The 19,232-nt window shown below is 45.9% G+C and overlaps 1 protein-coding gene across 2 annotated transcripts in view; it reads right to left on the bottom strand.

Annotated features, from left to right (window-relative positions):
• Positions 1 to 18,477, bottom strand: part of LOC148474915 (NACHT, LRR and PYD domains-containing protein 12-like) — a 62,783-nt gene extending 44,306 nt beyond the window's left edge. The window contains exon 1 of one of the 2 annotated variants that reach the window (XM_088457983.1): positions 18,409 to 18,477. The gene's annotated coding sequence lies outside the window, so the exon portion shown is untranslated. Of the gene's footprint in view, positions 1 to 15,474; positions 15,511 to 18,408 lie in introns of those variants that run through there. The other variant, XM_088457982.1, reaches the window with a different exon arrangement.
• Positions 18,478 to 19,232: the final 755 nt, after the last annotated feature.

Raw genomic sequence — 19,232 nt, 5'->3', positions numbered from 1 at the left:
GTTCAGGCTAAAATACAACCCAGTCACGTGTGTAATGATGCAACTTTGCTAATTATGCACACCCACTAAACGCCGTTCTGACGGTCGGGCACGCCAGCGTTCGCACATCTACACCCCCGTTTACAAGCACCTTCCCCTGTTACCACCCACAAACGGGACTATCTGTCACTCAGAATAGCGGCCCGACTGCGGGCTAGGGGCGAGCACTTTCCCATCGCAATGACTGGTTCACGCACGCGCATTGCGACTCATACGCAGATTGTGAAAAATCGCTCAATGCGAGCGAGCGCAGCTTGGCGTCCGGGTCTGAATCAAGCTCTTAGTACATGAGCCCATCGCAACTTGAGTGATAGGAAGTGCCGTGTGTGGGTGGTGACGGGGAGGGTGATTAGGCGAACGCAGGAGTGTCTGTGCGTTGGTACGCCGTTACAGGAGCATACGCAGCCAGAGGTCTAGTTGCACACAGGAAGCAGCACAACTCCTGAGTGAGGTCAGGTCAACCACTATTATGCTAATGGGTTTGATGGTTCTCGATGTTACTGATGTTTTTCCGGTCTTGCGAGGCATCGAGGCTGTGAGTAAAGGTAAAGGGGCCGCATTATGTAGCGTTGGGCGTCTGCATATTGTGATGTGGCGACACTGTGAATGCATTAGCATATTTTTGCGGCGGCCGGCTGCGTGCAATTGCAGACTTGCGTTCCTTGCTGAATCAGGCCCACAGACACATCCCAGAGTCTTTCACTTTTTTTGGAAATACTCCTCCTACACATGCGCACAGTGGGGTCTATTTACTAAGCCTTGGAGAGAGACAAAGTGGAGAGCGATAAAGTACCAACCAATCAGCTCCTGTCATTTTTCAATTTTTGCCTGTAAAATGACAGTTAGGAGCTAATTGGTTGGTACTTTATCTCTTTCCACTTTATCTCTCTCCAAGGCTTAGTGAATAGTCCCCAAAGTCAGTTTCCGGAGCCAGACGAAGGCTGCGGGAGAGGGATCATAAGATCCCACTTATGCGAGGATGCCATACTGGGTTACACCCATTGGCCCCCAGAGGAAATAAATAAACATATTGCCCAAGAGGAAAAAAAAAAACAAACACATTGGCCCAGTGTCATAAATGGTCATTATGCCGCCCTATGCCAGCCCGCCGCCTAAAACTGTGTCATCATGATGTCACGCCAGCTCTAGTAAGTAGAGCACTGCTTGGAAGGTTCTACACAGGCTGCAGGGTGCCAAGGGAAGCTCCAGGGGACTCTGCGGTAGCGCTAGTAACTGCAGGGTACTGTTCCATGCCCCAGGCTCCCACAGAAGACTGACCTGTAGGTGTATGCAGGGGGTGCTGGGAGGATACGGGTCCTTTCGGGTTGCCTGCTCTGACTCTATACCCAATTGTGGGTAAATTACTCACACCCAGGCAGGTATCCAAGCAAAAATAACAAATAGGCATAACAGCCTATACAGCATATACAGACATAGACCAGCGGAATCGGTATGTAATACCGCCGGCCGCATGGCCGGCAGTTCGAATCCCGGCAGCGTCAGGCCAACAGAGGAAGAGATCCCAGCAGCGGCAGCCCGACAGCGCTGGAAATCCCGATCGTCCCCAGGTAAGTACTAACTAACCTAACCTACACCCCCTAACCCTAATCCTCCTTAGGGGAGCCTAACCCTAACCTCCCCCCCAAGTGCCTAACCCTAATCCCCCCTCTAAGTACCTAAACCTAACCCCCCCTTCCCCGCTGCCTAAACGTGTCCCCTGGGGGGGTGCCTAACCCTAACCCTCCCTCCCCCTAGCCTAACCCTAAGTCCCCCCCGGGAGCCCTAAACCTAACCCTCCCCCCCCCGCGGCTGTCCACTTCGATCGGGATACCGGGCGCCGGTCTCCCGCGTCGGTAAAATGAGTGGCATCTACATCTAGACGCCGGTCATTTCACCCTCGCCGGGATATGACAGTCGGGAAGCCGGCTGACATTATACCGACAGCTGGCTTCCCGATTGCATACCAGACCAGCACAGTCACATATAGCAATAGGCATAACAGCCTATACAGACATAGACCAGCACAGTCACCTATAGCAATAGGCACACCTTACCCTTCCTACGTAAGCACTGTGGATAACCAGTCCAGGTAATGCGGCTGTAAGGCTGGAGAGACACTGCTAATCTCCTGGTACTGCCTACAAGGCACTGGTCACCCTGCTTTTGGTGGGCACACAGCATTACAGGACCCTCTCCACGGGTTCTCCAGGGAAGAAGACGCTGGTTCCTCGCAGTCCTTGCGCAGTGATAATTCTGTTCTTCCGCTGGCAGGAATCCTCATTCTAACACCAGTAGTAGCTCTCCACTTCTCCAATTACCTTGCTAGCTCTGAGCTACAGCTTTGAACGCTCCCAGGTGAGATAGGAGCAGCCCCCTCCTCTCCTCCCCTCCCCTATAGACAATGGAATCTTTCCTGGTAGATCAGTAATACTATACATGCGGCTTCTGCAGAACGTTATTCCCTGGTACAGTGTATCAAAAACAGCAGCCTTTACCCTATGCCTATAGCATTGAATACAATATAACCAAATAAACGATTAAAAAATGTACATATGTAACACTATAACTTACGTATTCCAAATATAATAGATACAGGGTGACCATACAACATATGGCAGCGGGGGATAGTTTACACCGAAGCCATTCATCATGGCTCCGGTGCGGGGACAGCTGCTCCGAAAAGCACTGTCCCCTCGGGGAGTATCGCAGCTACAGAAGTAGCTGCGTTACTTACCTCCTCCCACGTCGGCGAGGTCACGCATGCGCACAGCCGCCAGAGAGTCCGTGAGAAGGCGGCGCAGGAATCCGCTCCGATCCCTCTTCGCATCCCCGGAACTCCTTCCCATAGGAAGGAGCAGGGCTACGAGAGCGCTGTATGAAAACGGCGTTCGTTCTCGTTGGCAAACTCCGAAAACTTTCACTTTTCGGAGTTAGCTGAATATCAGGGTCCAATGATGATGAATGGCCCGGTAACTAAAATATGCAGAAACTAGTGTTTCCGCATGGTTACCGGGCCATTTATGGATGATGAATAGGCCCCTGTGAGAGAAAACAAGGGTAAAAGTACTTACGCTCATCCCCAGGAGAAACGAGGTACCTCGTGGCTGTGGGTTGTGTGACCCCTCGTTTCGTCACCTGTGTGATAAACTGAAGAGGTCATTGTGGAGGCAGTCTGGCCCCCATAGCAATGGCACATCCTGCACTCATGATAGTTACGCCCATGGGTGCAGGGGCTGTGGGGGGCAGAGGAATGTTATTTTGGCCACCCCTGCACTCACTATACAGTGAGCTCCTGTACATGTGCTGAAGCTCCGAATGTTGCCCAATTGCAGCTGAGCTCTGATCATGGCCGTTATGAAAAGGCCCAGGAATTGGGGGGGGGGGAGGGGGGCTATAGTAAGCCACTGAGGGGAGTGCATGGCCATGTGATGTACCAGCTGGAACTCCAGGTGGCCTATTGCGGCCCTGATCTACACTGTAATTCCATTTATTTTATTTTTTTTGTATCCACTTTAGATTTTACCCACTGAGGACAGTGATACAAGTCACATCAGAAACTGCGGCTTTTTATGTTTGTATTACCGGGCCTATTAATTGTTAGGGGCCTGGCAGGACCGCCTAATATTCAGCAAGCTCTGAAAGCTGAGAGTTAGCTTGTGAGAATCGACTCTATCTTCAGAAGGAGGTCCTGGTGTTATGAAGAAAGGTCAGCGCAGGACCCTCCACCTCCTCCGTGGTGAGCGAGCTGTGGCGAGGGGATGCACACTAGGAAGACCTGACCCTGGTAAGTATCGCTGCTACTGAAGTATCGGTGTTTGCGGGGACAGATGCTTTTCGGAGCAGCTGTCACCTCATTGCTGAACTGCTCCAGGAATTAAGCATCCACCGTTCCCCCGATGATAAATAGGCCCCTAACACCCCTTTCGGAGCGATGATCTGGGAAATACAAGGGTCTACCAACATGTGAATTTCCCTTGTCTGGGCCCTTGTGAAGAGCACTGTCATGGACTCGGGACTTTGTCCTGGTTCATTTGTTTTCACACATAGGCCCTGATTCAGAGCCGGACGCTCTGACAGAGCGTTCGCTCTGAATCAGGGCCGGGTTTCTTTTTTTTAAGAACGGCCTCCTGTCCACCCACAGCTACAGCAAGCGGCCATGATGATGATCGCGATGGTCAAGACCATCGCAACCATCGGGCTTGCGACGAGACCCTTGTGGTAGGGTCTCATGGCCGCAAGCCCCAGGGAGATTTCGGCTCTACCAGAGCCGGAATCTCTCCACTGACATCACTCGTGATGTCAGTGGGGCCGCCCCCAAACGACAGGCGTTCTCATGGGAACGCCTCCATCTGGGCAGCCACCCCACCGGCCCGCCCACCAAAGGGGGCGTGCTGTCACTCTACATCGAAAGCTCACCCCCTTTGTTGCGAGACCCGGAGCAACGGAGTGCCCGTCGCTAGCCGGGTCTCGCGCATGTGCACGACGGAGCCGGCTTTGTCGTGCGCAAGCGCTGTGGGCCACCATCGACCCGGTTTGCGAGCGCTCAGCCCTTGCGACCGGGTCTGAATCAGGCCCATAGTGCAAGAACCCAGATTGTGCGCTATGGGCAGTACTGATCGCAATTGTCTACGCAGCTGAGATTTTGCACGGAACGCAGCTGGGAAAATATTCTAATGCCTGTCACAGCTCAGCCGCCATAGAGACGCCCGCTGCTGCTTTCTTATACCCGTTCAACCTCACACTCCTGCGTATACATTGGTACCATGGAAGAACATCGGCCCGTTACGTACAATTACACCAGGTCTGGCCAGCCACAGAAATTGCAAGTCTCATTGTACGCATTGAATACTCGAGCTGCGTATACCACCGCAGTGACTAATTTATGGACGCCCATGAAACAGCGTTCAAACAGCCAGGCACGCCTGCGTTCTCCGACCACTCTCCCGTCACCACCCCCAAACGCTCACAGCCTGTCACTCACTCTGCGATGGATTCCTCTGTGCGTGTGTGATCGCAGTGCAGCTTATACGGCTAACAATCGCTCCATCTGCAAACGTAGTTGCATTTGCAATCGCTGCTGAGACAGACCCCATGTGTGATAGGGTATATTGTATATGTGTCAGAATTTCACCCCCTTCCTATGATATGTGATAGAATGTTCTGTAATCTAATATCCTGTTTATTGTATACTGTGTTATTTTATAACATTTCCTGAGACAGGGTAATTACTGCCATAGGGCATTTAAAATCACAGCGCAAATACTGACACAGGGTAATTACTACTACCATAGGGCATTTACTATCACAGGGCAAATACTGACACAGGGTAATTACTGCCATAGGGCATTTACTATCACAGGGCAAATACTGACACAGGGTAATTACTACCATAGGGGCTTTACTATCACAGGGCAAATACTGACACAGGGTAATTACTACTACCATAGGGCATTTACTATCACAGGGCAAAAACTGACACAGGGTAATTACTACCATAGGGGATTTACTATCACAGGGCAAATACTGACACAGGGTAATTACTACCATAAGGGATTTACTATCACAGGGCAAATACTGACACAGGGTAATTACTACCATAGGGCATTTACTATCACAGGGCAAATACTGACTCAGGGTAATTACTGCCATAGGGCATTTACTATCACAGGGCAAATACTGACTCAGGGTAATTACTACCATAGGGCATTTACTATCACAGGGCAAATACTGACACAGGATAATTAACCATAGGGAATTTACTATCACAGGGCAAATACTGACACAGGGTAATTACTGCCATAGGGCATTTATTATCACAGGACAAATACTGACACTGGGTAATTACTACCATAGGGAATTTACTATCACAGGGCAAATACTGACACAGGGTAATTACTACTACCATAGGGCATTTACTATCACAGGGCAAATACTGACTCAGGGTAATTACTACCATAGGGCATTTACTATCACAGGGCAAATACTGACACAGGGTAATTACTACCATATGGGATTTACTATCACAGCGCAAATACTGACTCAGGGTAATTACTACCATAGGGGATTTACTATCACAGGGCAAATACTGACACAGGGTAATTACTACTACCATAGGGCATTTACTATCACAGGGCAAATACTGACACAGGGTAATTACTACCATAGGGCATTTACTATCACAGGGCAAATACTGACACAGGGTAATTACTACTACCATAGGGCATTTACTATCATAGGGCAAATACTGACACAGGGTAATTACTACCATAGGGGATTTACTATCACAGGGCAAATACTGACACAGGGTAATTACTACCATAGGGCATTTACTATCACAGGGCAAATACTGACACAGGGTAATTACTACCATAGGGGATTTACTATCACAGGGCAAATACTGACACAGGGTAATTACTACTACCATAGGGCATTTACTATCACAGGGCAAATACTGACACAGGGTAATTACTACCATAGGGGATTTACAATCACAGGGCAAATACTGACACAGGGTAATTACTGCCATAGGGCATTTACTATCACAGGGCAAATACTGACTCAGGGTAATTACTGCCATAGGGCATTTACTATCACAGGGCAAATACTGACACAGGATAATTACTACCATAGGGAATTTACTATCACAGGGCAAATACTGACACAGGGTAATTACTACCATAGGACACTTACTATCACAGGGCAAATACTGACACAGGGTAATTACTACCATAGGGCATTTACTATCACAGGGCAAATACTGACACAGGGTAATTACTACCATAGGGCACTTACTATCACAGGGCAAATACTGACTCAGGGTAATTACTACCATAGGGCATTTACTATCACAGGGCAAATACTGACACAGGGTAATTACTACCATAGGGCACTTACTATCACAGGGCAAATACGGACACAGGGTAATTACTAAGATAGGGCATTTACTATCACAGGGCAAATACTGACTCAGGGTAATTACTACCATAGGGCACTTACTATCACAGGGCAAATACGGACACAGGGTAATTACTACTACCATAGGACACTTACTATCACAGGGCAAATACTGACACAGGGTAATTACTACCATAGGGCATTTATTATCACAAGGCAAATACTGACACAGGGTAATTACTACCATCGGGCATTTATTATCACAGGGTAAATACTGACACAGGGTAATCAGTACCATAGGGCATTTACTATCACAGGGCAAATACTGACTCAGGGTATTTACTACTACCATAGGGAATTTACTATCACAGGGCAAATACTGACACAGGGTAATTACTACCATAGGGCATTTACTATCACAGGACAAATACTGACACAGGGTAATTACTACCATAGGGCATTTACTATCACAGGGCAAATACTGACACAGGGTAATTACTACCATAGGACATTTACTATCACAGGGCAAATACTATCACAGGGTAATCACTCAGGGTAATTACTACTACCATAGGGAATTTACTACCACAGGACATTTCTATCAATGGGCAATTACTGACACAGGGTAATTACTGGCACAGGGTAAGTTCTACCATAGGGCACTTACTATCACAGGATAATTACTGACAGTGGGTAAATACTGACACAGAGTAACAACTAGCATAGGGCATTTACTATCACAGCGCAATTACTGACACAGGGTAATTACTACAATAGGGCACTTACTATCACAGGGCAAATACTGACACAGGGTAATTACTACTACCATAGGGCATTTACTATCACAGGGCAAATACTGACACAGGGTAATTACTACCATAGGGCATTTACTATCACAGGGCAAATACTGACACAGGGTAATTACTACTACCATAGGGCATTTACTATCATAGGGCAAATACTGACACAGGGTAATTACTACCATAGGGGATTTACTATCACAGGGCAAATACTGACACAGGGTAATTACTACCATAGGGCATTTACTATCACAGGGCAAATACTGACACAGGGTAATTACTATCATAGGGGATTTACTATCACAGGGCAAATACTGACACAGGGTAATTACTACTACCATAGGGCATTTACTATCACAGGGCAAATACTGACACAGGGTAATTACTACCATAGGGGATTTACAATCACAGGGCAAATACTGACACAGGGTAATTACTGCCATAGGGCATTTACTATCACAGGGCAAATACTGACTCAGGGTAATTACTGCCATAGGGCATTTACTATCACAGGGCAAATACTGACACAGGATAATTACTACCATAGGGAATTTACTATCACAGGGCAAATACTGACACAGGGTAATTACTACCATAGGACACTTACTATCACAGGGCAAATACTGACACAGGGTAATTACTACCATAGGGCATTTACTATCACAGGGCAAATACTGACACAGGGTAATTACTACCATAGGGCACTTACTATCACAGGGCAAATACTGACTCAGGGTAATTACTACCATAGGGCATTTACTATCACAGGGCAAATACTGACACAGGGTAATTACTACCATAGGGCACTTACTATCACAGGGCAAATACGGACACAGGGTAATTACTACGATAGGGCATTTACTATCACAGGGCAAATACTGACTCAGGGTAATTACTACCATAGGGCACTTACTATCACAGGGCAAATACGGACACAGGGTAATTACTACTACCATAGGACACTTACTATCACAGGGCAAATACTGACACAGGGTAATTACTACCATAGGGCATTTATTATCACAAGGCAAATACTGACACAGGGTAATTACTACCATCGGGCATTTATTATCACAGGGTAAATACTGACACAGGGTAATCAGTACCATAGGGCATTTACTATCACAGGGCAAATACTGACTCAGGGTATTTACTACTACCATAGGGAATTTACTATCACAGGGCAAATACTGACACAGGGTAATTACTACCATAGGGCATTTACTATCACAGGGCAAATAGTGACACAGGGTAATTACAACCATAGGCATTTACTATCACAGGACAAATACTGACACAGGGTAATTACTACCATAGGGCATTTACTATCACAGGGCAAATACTGACACAGGGTAATTACTACCATAGGACATTTACTATCACAGGGCAAATACTATCACAGGGTAATCACTCAGGGTAATTACTACTACCATAGGGAATTTACTACCACAGGACATTTCTATCAATGGGCAATTACTGACACAGGGTAATTACTGGCACAGGGTAAGTTCTACCATAGGGCACTTACTATCACAGGATAATTACTGACAGTGGGTAAATACTGACACAGAGTAACAACTAGCATAGGGCATTTACTATCACAGCGCAATTACTGACACAGGGTAATTACTACAATAGGGCACTTACTATCACAGGGCAAATACTTAATCAAGGTAATTACTACTACTATCACAGGGCAATTATTGAGAAAGGGTAATTACTACTACCACAGGGATTTACTATCACAGGGCAATGACTGAGACAGGGTAATTACTACCAAAGGGCGTTTATTATCACAGGGCAAATACTGACACAGGGTAATTACTACTACCATAGGGCATTTACTATCACAGGGTAAATACTGACACAGGGTAATTACTACTACTATCACAGGGCAATTATTGAGAAAGGGTAATTACTACCACAGGGATTTACTATCACAGGGCAATTACTACTGCCATAGAATTTATTATCACATGGCAAATACTGACACAGGGTAATTACTACTACCATAGGGCATTTACTATCACAGGGCAAATACTGACTCAGGGTAATTACTACCATAGGGCATTTACTATCACAGGGCAAATACTGACACAGGGTAATTACTACCATATGGGATTTACTATCACAGCGCAAATACTGACTCAGGGTAATTACTACCATAGGGGATTTACTATCACAGGGCAAATACTGACACAGGGTAATTACTACTACCATAGGGCATTTACTATCACAGGGCAAATACTGACACAGGGTAATTACTACCATAGGGCATTTACTATCACAGGGCAAATACTGACACAGGGTAATTACTACTACCATAGGGCATTTACTATCATAGGGCAAATACTGACACAGGGTAATTACTACCATAGGGGATTTACTATCACAGGGCAAATACTGACACAGGGTAATTACTACCATAGGGCATTTACTATCACAGGGCAAATACTGACACAGGGTAATTACTACCATAGGGGATTTACTATCACAGGGCAAATACTGACACAGGGTAATTACTACTACCATAGGGCATTTACTATCACAGGGCAAATACTGACACAGGGTAATTACTACCATAGGGGATTTACAATCACAGGGCAAATACTGACACAGGGTAATTACTGCCATAGGGCATTTACTATCACAGGGCAAATACTGACTCAGGGTAATTACTGCCATAGGGCATTTACTATCACAGGGCAAATACTGACACAGGATAATTACTACCATAGGGAATTTACTATCACAGGGCAAATACTGACACAGGGTAATTACTACCATAGGACACTTACTATCACAGGGCAAATACTGACACAGGGTAATTACTACCATAGGGCATTTACTATCACAGGGCAAATACTGACACAGGGTAATTACTACCATAGGGCACTTACTATCACAGGGCAAATACTGACTCAGGGTAATTACTACCATAGGGCATTTACTATCACAGGGCAAATACTGACACAGGGTAATTACTACCATAGGGCACTTACTATCACAGGGCAAATACGGACACAGGGTAATTACTACGATAGGGCATTTACTATCACAGGGCAAATACTGACTCAGGGTAATTACTACCATAGGGCACTTACTATCACAGGGCAAATACGGACACAGGGTAATTACTACTACCATAGGACACTTACTATCACAGGGCAAATACTGACACAGGGTAATTACTACCATAGGGCATTTATTATCACAAGGCAAATACTGACACAGGGTAATTACTACCATCGGGCATTTATTATCACAGGGTAAATACTGACACAGGGTAATCAGTACCATAGGGCATTTACTATCACAGGGCAAATACTGACTCAGGGTATTTACTACTACCATAGGGAATTTACTATCACAGGGCAAATACTGACACAGGGTAATTACTACCATAGGGCATTTACTATCACAGGGCAAATAGTGACACAGGGTAATTACAACCATAGGCATTTACTATCACAGGACAAATACTGACACAGGGTAATTACTACCATAGGGCATTTACTATCACAGGGCAAATACTGACACAGGGTAATTACTACCATAGGACATTTACTATCACAGGGCAAATACTATCACAGGGTAATCACTCAGGGTAATTACTACTACCATAGGGAATTTACTACCACAGGACATTTCTATCAATGGGCAATTACTGACACAGGGTAATTACTGGCACAGGGTAAGTTCTACCATAGGGCACTTACTATCACAGGATAATTACTGACAGTGGGTAAATACTGACACAGAGTAACAACTAGCATAGGGCATTTACTATCACAGCGCAATTACTGACACAGGGTAATTACTACAATAGGGCACTTACTATCACAGGGCAAATACTGACACAGGGTAATTACTACTACCATAGGGCATTTACTATCACAGGGCAAATACTGACACAGGGTAATTACTACCATAGGGCATTTACTATCACAGGGCAAATACTGACACAGGGTAATTACTACTACCATAGGGCATTTACTATCATAGGGCAAATACTGACACAGGGTAATTACTACCATAGGGGATTTACTATCACAGGGCAAATACTGACACAGGGTAATTACTACCATAGGGCATTTACTATCACAGGGCAAATACTGACACAGGGTAATTACTATCATAGGGGATTTACTATCACAGGGCAAATACTGACACAGGGTAATTACTACTACCATAGGGCATTTACTATCACAGGGCAAATACTGACACAGGGTAATTACTACCATAGGGGATTTACAATCACAGGGCAAATACTGACACAGGGTAATTACTGCCATAGGGCATTTACTATCACAGGGCAAATACTGACTCAGGGTAATTACTGCCATAGGGCATTTACTATCACAGGGCAAATACTGACACAGGATAATTACTACCATAGGGAATTTACTATCACAGGGCAAATACTGACACAGGGTAATTACTACCATAGGACACTTACTATCACAGGGCAAATACTGACACAGGGTAATTACTACCATAGGGCATTTACTATCACAGGGCAAATACTGACACAGGGTAATTACTACCATAGGGCACTTACTATCACAGGGCAAATACTGACTCAGGGTAATTACTACCATAGGGCATTTACTATCACAGGGCAAATACTGACACAGGGTAATTACTACCATAGGGCACTTACTATCACAGGGCAAATACGGACACAGGGTAATTACTACGATAGGGCATTTACTATCACAGGGCAAATACTGACTCAGGGTAATTACTACCATAGGGCACTTACTATCACAGGGCAAATACGGACACAGGGTAATTACTACTACCATAGGACACTTACTATCACAGGGCAAATACTGACACAGGGTAATTACTACCATAGGGCATTTATTATCACAAGGCAAATACTGACACAGGGTAATTACTACCATCGGGCATTTATTATCACAGGGTAAATACTGACACAGGGTAATCAGTACCATAGGGCATTTACTATCACAGGGCAAATACTGACTCAGGGTATTTACTACTACCATAGGGAATTTACTATCACAGGGCAAATACTGACACAGGGTAATTACTACCATAGGGCATTTACTATCACAGGGCAAATAGTGACACAGGGTAATTACAACCATAGGCATTTACTATCACAGGACAAATACTGACACAGGGTAATTACTACCATAGGGCATTTACTATCACAGGGCAAATACTGACACAGGGTAATTACTACCATAGGACATTTACTATCACAGGGCAAATACTATCACAGGGTAATCACTCAGGGTAATTACTACTACCATAGGGAATTTACTACCACAGGACATTTCTATCAATGGGCAATTACTGACACAGGGTAATTACTGGCACAGGGTAAGTTCTACCATAGGGCACTTACTATCACAGGATAATTACTGACAGTGGGTAAATACTGACACAGAGTAACAACTAGCATAGGGCATTTACTATCACAGCGCAATTACTGACACAGGGTAATTACTACAATAGGGCACTTACTATCACAGGGCAAATACTTAATCAAGGTAATTACTACTACTATCACAGGGCAATTATTGAGAAAGGGTAATTACTACTACCACAGGGATTTACTATCACAGGGCAATGACTGAGACAGGGTAATTACTACCAAAGGGCGTTTATTATCACAGGGCAAATACTGACACAGGGTAATTACTACTACCATAGGGCATTTACTATCACAGGGTAAATACTGACACAGGGTAATTACTACTACTATCACAGGGCAATTATTGAGAAAGGGTAATTACTACCACAGGGATTTACTATCACAGGGCAATTACTACTGCCATAGAATTTATTATCACATGGCAAATACTGACACAGGGTAATTACTACCATAGGGCATTTACTATCACAGGGCAAATACTGACACAGGGTAATTACTACCATAGGGCATTTACTATCACAGGGCAAATACTGACACAGGGTAATTACTACCATATGGCATTTACTATCACAGGGCAAATACTGACACAGGGTAATTACTTCTGCCGTAGGGAATTTACTACCACAGGACATTTACTATCAAAGGGCAGGGTAATTACTGACACAGGGTAAGTACTACCATAGGGCACTTACTATCACAGGAGAATTACTGACAGTGGGTAAATACTGACACAGAGTAACAACTAGCATAGGGCATTTACTATCACAGCGCAATTACTGAGGGAATGGGTTTGAAATACCGCCAGCCGCACGGCCGGTGGTTCGATTCCCATCAGTGGCAGAATGACAGGAGCAGAGTGCGACGCAGCGGAAGCCCGACAGCGCTGGAAATCCCGATCATGGATAGGTTCCGTAAGTTTCCACTAACCTAACCTAACCCCCCTAACCTTCCTTAGGGGTACCTAACCCTAACTTCCCCCCCAAGTGCCTAACCCTAATCCCCTCTCTGAGTGCCTAACCCTAACCACCCCCTTCCCCGCTACCTAAACCTTAGTCCCCCGGGGGGGTGCCTAACCCTAAGTCCCCCCCGGGGGTGCCTAACCCTAACCCTCCCTCCCCCTAGCCTAACCCTAACCCTCCCGGGGAGGTGCTCTCCCTAAGTCCCCCCCGGAGCCCTAAACCTAACCCTCCCCCCCGCGGCTGTCCGCTCGCGGCGCCCGGCATCACTACGATCGTGATGCCGGGCGCCGGTCTCCTGGCATCGGGAAAATGCGGGCATCTACATCTAGACACCCGGCATTTCACCCTTGCCGGGATAAGACAGTCGGGAAGCCGGCTGCCGGTGTATAGGCTGTCGGCTTCCCGATTGCTTCCCTTACTGAGACGGGGTAATTACTACTACCATAGGGAATTTACTGTCACAGGGCAATTACTGACAAAGGGTAATTACTACCATAGGGCATTTAACATCACAGGGCAATTACTGACACAGTGTAATTACTGCCATGGGGCATTTACTGTTACATGTTAGTTACTATCACGGTGAAATTACTGAGAAGAGTAATTACGACACAGATTACTACTAACATAAGGCATTTGCTATCACAGGGAAATTCCTGACAAAGGGAAATAACCACCAGGTTAATATTAGTACCAGATAGCATTTACTATGATAGGTTAATTACTATCACAGGTCAATTACTGACAAAGGGTAATTAGAGGCACAGAGTAACTACTAACATAGTACATTTACTATCACAGGGCAATTACTGACACAGGGTAATTACTACCATATGACATTTACTATCACAGGGCAATTACTATCACAGGTTAATTACTATCACAGGGCAATTACTGACAAAGGGTTATTACTGACACAGAGTAACAACTAGCATAGGGCATTTACTATCACAGGGCAATTACTGAGACAGGGTAATTACTACTACCATAGGGCAATTACTGACAAAGGGAAATAACCGGCAGGGTAATATTAGTACCTGATAGCATTTACTATCACAGGTTCATTACTATCACAGGTCAATTACTGACAACGGGTAATTAGTGGCACATAGTAACTACTAACAGGGCAATTACTGACACAGGGTAATTACTATCATCTGACTTTTACTATCACAAGGCAATTACTATCACAGCTTAATTACTATCACAGGGCAATTACTGATAAAGGGTTATTACTGACACAGAGTAACTACTAACAGGGCATTTATTGACACAGGGCAAATACGAGCATAGAGTAACTACTAACTCTATCTAAAAGTCAATGAAAACTATAAATCTAGGAAATAGATTTAATTTAAAAACAAAGTTTTACCTGTTACTGTGGGTGAGAGACGTTCCCCTCGCTGTTCCCATAATGTGTAGTGAGAACGTATCACAGTGACTGTGCCAAGGTCACACATAGGAGGAAATGGTAGGAACAGAAAGTTACTGCTGATCTGTATTGTCTCTCGGACTCCTAGTATGTAAATCTGACAATTTACACTTTGACTTGGTCCCACAAAATGATAAATGCAAAAAGAGTGCCCATCACCCACGTGTCATTGTGGGGCAGGGGGGGGATATTTAGTGGGAAGGGAAACCAGAGGGATCACGCTCAGCCTCTCCTTTGGGCCCATTCATAATTCTATACCCATTTTCAGGGTATAGCTGCAAATATTTAGTATCCCCCAGATGTATTATGGAGGGATGGCAGCAGATATCTCTCGAGCAGTCGCAGAAGCCGGATTTACTACATTATACTGCGACTTTCATTATTCCCGGGTCGGCATTGTTCACACTGCACCCGTGTGAAGTGGGAATCTTCCGACATATCCAAGCACCGGGAATTCTGGATCTCCCCATGTTGGAAAGAGGACCCCCGGGTCAGACAACTCGGGTCACCCATTTACACTGCAGGGCTACATGGGTTGTTCCTGTGTTAAACCCTACAAGCTACCCGGGTTGGACTGCCGGATCCATGGCCACCTCCTTGTCCATTTGTCTGGCACCCACTGAGATTTTGTTACCAGCGTGCGCTCGGCGGCTCCTTCCCTGTGGCCGGAGGCAGGAGCTCACTCCTGAGCTCTGCCTTCCAGCTCCCACAATGGGTGTATGGTGAGACGTCATAGTGGCAAACATTAGCAACTGTGGTGGGCACAGGAGCGGGGTTTCAGGTAAGTATACTGTGTCTGTCTATCATTATGTATAAGGGGCACTATTACTGTGGGCACAGCATAAGGGGCACTACTACTGTGGGCACTGCATATGGGGCACTACTACTGTGGACATTGCTTTAGGGGCACTACTCCTGTGGGCAGTGTGTGTAGGGCAGTACTGTGGGCATTATGTGTATAAGGGGCAGTACTGTGGGCATTATGTGTACAAGGGGCAGTACTGTGGTCATTGTGTATAAGGGGCACTACTGTGTGTTGTAACGTGAATAAGGGACACTACTATGGGGCATAATGTGAATCAGGGGCACTACGTGCGTTGTAATGTGAAACATGGGCACTACTGTGTGGTGTAATGTGAATCAGGGGCACTACTGTGTGGTGTAATGTGAATCAGGGGCACTACTGTGTGGTGTAATGTGAATCAGGGGCACTACTGTGTGGTGTAATGTGAATAAGGGACACTACTTAGTGGCATAATGTGAATCAGGGGCACTACTGTGTGGTGTAATGTGAATAAGATTGTGCTACTGTGTGGCGTAATTTGAATTGGGGGAACTATTGTGTGGCCACGCCACTTTCTTGTGGGACCACGCCCCTTTTTTTGCGGCATGCGCCTTTGATGCGCTCTGTCCCTTTAAAGTCATTGGGAGGAAGGGCACAAATTTATTATTTGCATGGAGGGGCCGACCTGGGAATCCAAACGTGGCCCCTTTTACACCGTCCCGGGTTAACCCGGCATTAACCCGAGTTTTAGCTGCAATGTAAAATGGGTATTAGAGTGAATGGTATAGAGTATATGGTCTAACATAGATATTAATCTTCTGGATCTTCATACTGGCTGTTTTATCATGGCTACAACTAACCATTAATCAGCAGCGCGTTTGGATTTACAGTCTTTTATACTAACCACTACAAACATCAGTGTACTAACCTAACCGATGCATTCTGCTAATGGGACACTGGGCCTGATTCAGACCCACTCGCGAGCGGCTGTCCGCTCGCAAGTGGGTCGATGTTATGGACTGAGCATGCGCACGACGGAGGGAGCTCCGTCGTGCGCATGCGCCAGACGCGACGAGCGAAGGAAAGTCCTTCGCTCGTTGTGTCCGATCAAAGGGGGCGTGCTGTCAATGTTGATTGACAGCACGCCCCCTTTGGTGGGCGTGCCGGGGGCGTGCCTCCCTGACAGGGGCGTTCCCACGGGAACGCCTCCCGTCAAAAGCCGGCCCACTGACATCACTAGTGATGTCAGTGGGAGTGATTTTGGCTCTGATAGAGCCAAAATCACTCCGGAGCTTGTGGTTGAAAACCTCAACCGCAGGCTCCGGCTTGCAATTTCGATGGTCGCGATGGTCACGACCATCGCGGCCATCACAATGCACGCTCGTATAGCCTGTGGGTGGTGACCCACAGCTATACAAGCGTCCAGGAGGACGCTCCATTTTCATGGAGCCCGGCCCTCATTCAGAGCGTGCGCTCTGCTCAGAGCGTACGGCTCTGAATGAGGGCCACTGTTTTACTAACAAGAAGCAACCTGACTCAGCATACTAAAGGGTCTATTTACTAAGCCTTGGACGGAGATAAATGGTGAGGGATAAAGTACCAGCCAATCAGCTCCTAACTGCCATGTTACAGTCTGTGTTGGAAAAATGACAGTTAGGAGCTGGTTGGCTGGTACTTTATTTCCGTTCGCTTAATCCCCATCCAAAGCTTAGTAAATAGACCCCTGTCTTTGCTTCATATCTACACAGGAGATCTGCTATGTTCTATTGGTGTACGTTCAGGAAGCCAGCTGACGGAATGCCGACAACCGGCTTCCCAACTACTGAATCCCGGCGAGGGTTAAATGACAGGCGTCGAAATCTCGACGCCTGTCATTTTACCCACGCCGGGAGACCCGCGCCCGGCATCCCGATCGAAGGGATGCCGAGCGCCGGCCGCGGACAGCCGCGCGGGGGGGGGGGGGGTGTAGTTAGGGGCTCCCGGGGGGGACTTAGGGTTAGGCACCCCCTGGGAGGTTAGGGTTAGGCTTTTGGGTACATTCTCCATTTTACCCCACTCCAAGCCTTGATACATCTCCCCCTTACTCTTACCTGTGTGATTGCAGAGATGAGACAGGAGGGGTCAGCTTTAGAGCATCTCAGAGCATCTTTCCTCACAGCTAGTACACCGAGGACTGGGCTATATCTGTAATGTGTAATGTGTAATGTGTAATGTGTAATGTGTAATGTGTAATGTGTACATCACAGAAGGAGGATGATGTAATTCTCTGCTGTTTTTCCGTGTGAAAGTGATAGTATTTTTTTCTTTCATTTTACACTGATAAATATCTGTGCGGGCTTCCCCTCTCTGCAGTTGTGCAATAATCTGTCTCTGTTTGTGAACAATGTAGGTTAGTGACTTGTAGTGTAAAATTACTTTATAAACATTGGACCTGATTCAGACCCAACAGCGCAAACTAGAGCCTGCTCTCCTCCTCTGTGTCCTGCGTGTATGTATGTGTTACCAGTATACAGGTCTAATTACACTAAGCATCAGATAACACAACGGTAACGGTAACCTGCCTGTGATATATGAGAGGAACACACAGGACACAACACCCAGAACTGGTTATACTAGAACAAAGCCCCCATATGCTCTCCTGTGATGTGACATACCTCTATATACTACTCTGTGATACCATATGCTCTCCTGTGATGTGACATACCTCTATATACTACTCTGTGATACCATATGCTCTCCTGTGATGTGACATACCTCTATATACTACTCTGTGATACCATATGCTCTCCTGTGATGTGACATATCTCTATATACTACTCTGTGAGACCATATGCTCTCCTGTGATGTGACATACCTCTATATACTACTCTGTGATACCATATGCTCTTCTGTGATGTGACATACCTCTATATAC

The sequence above is a fragment of the Taudactylus pleione genome, unplaced genomic scaffold, assembly GCF_031769625.1.
Source record: "Taudactylus pleione unplaced genomic scaffold, aTauple2 ptg000800l, whole genome shotgun sequence".
Classification (NCBI taxonomy): domain Eukaryota; kingdom Metazoa; phylum Chordata; class Amphibia; order Anura; family Myobatrachidae; genus Taudactylus; species Taudactylus pleione.
Note: the sequence above shows the minus strand (reverse complement) of the source record. Positions and strands in the feature narration are given on the sequence as shown.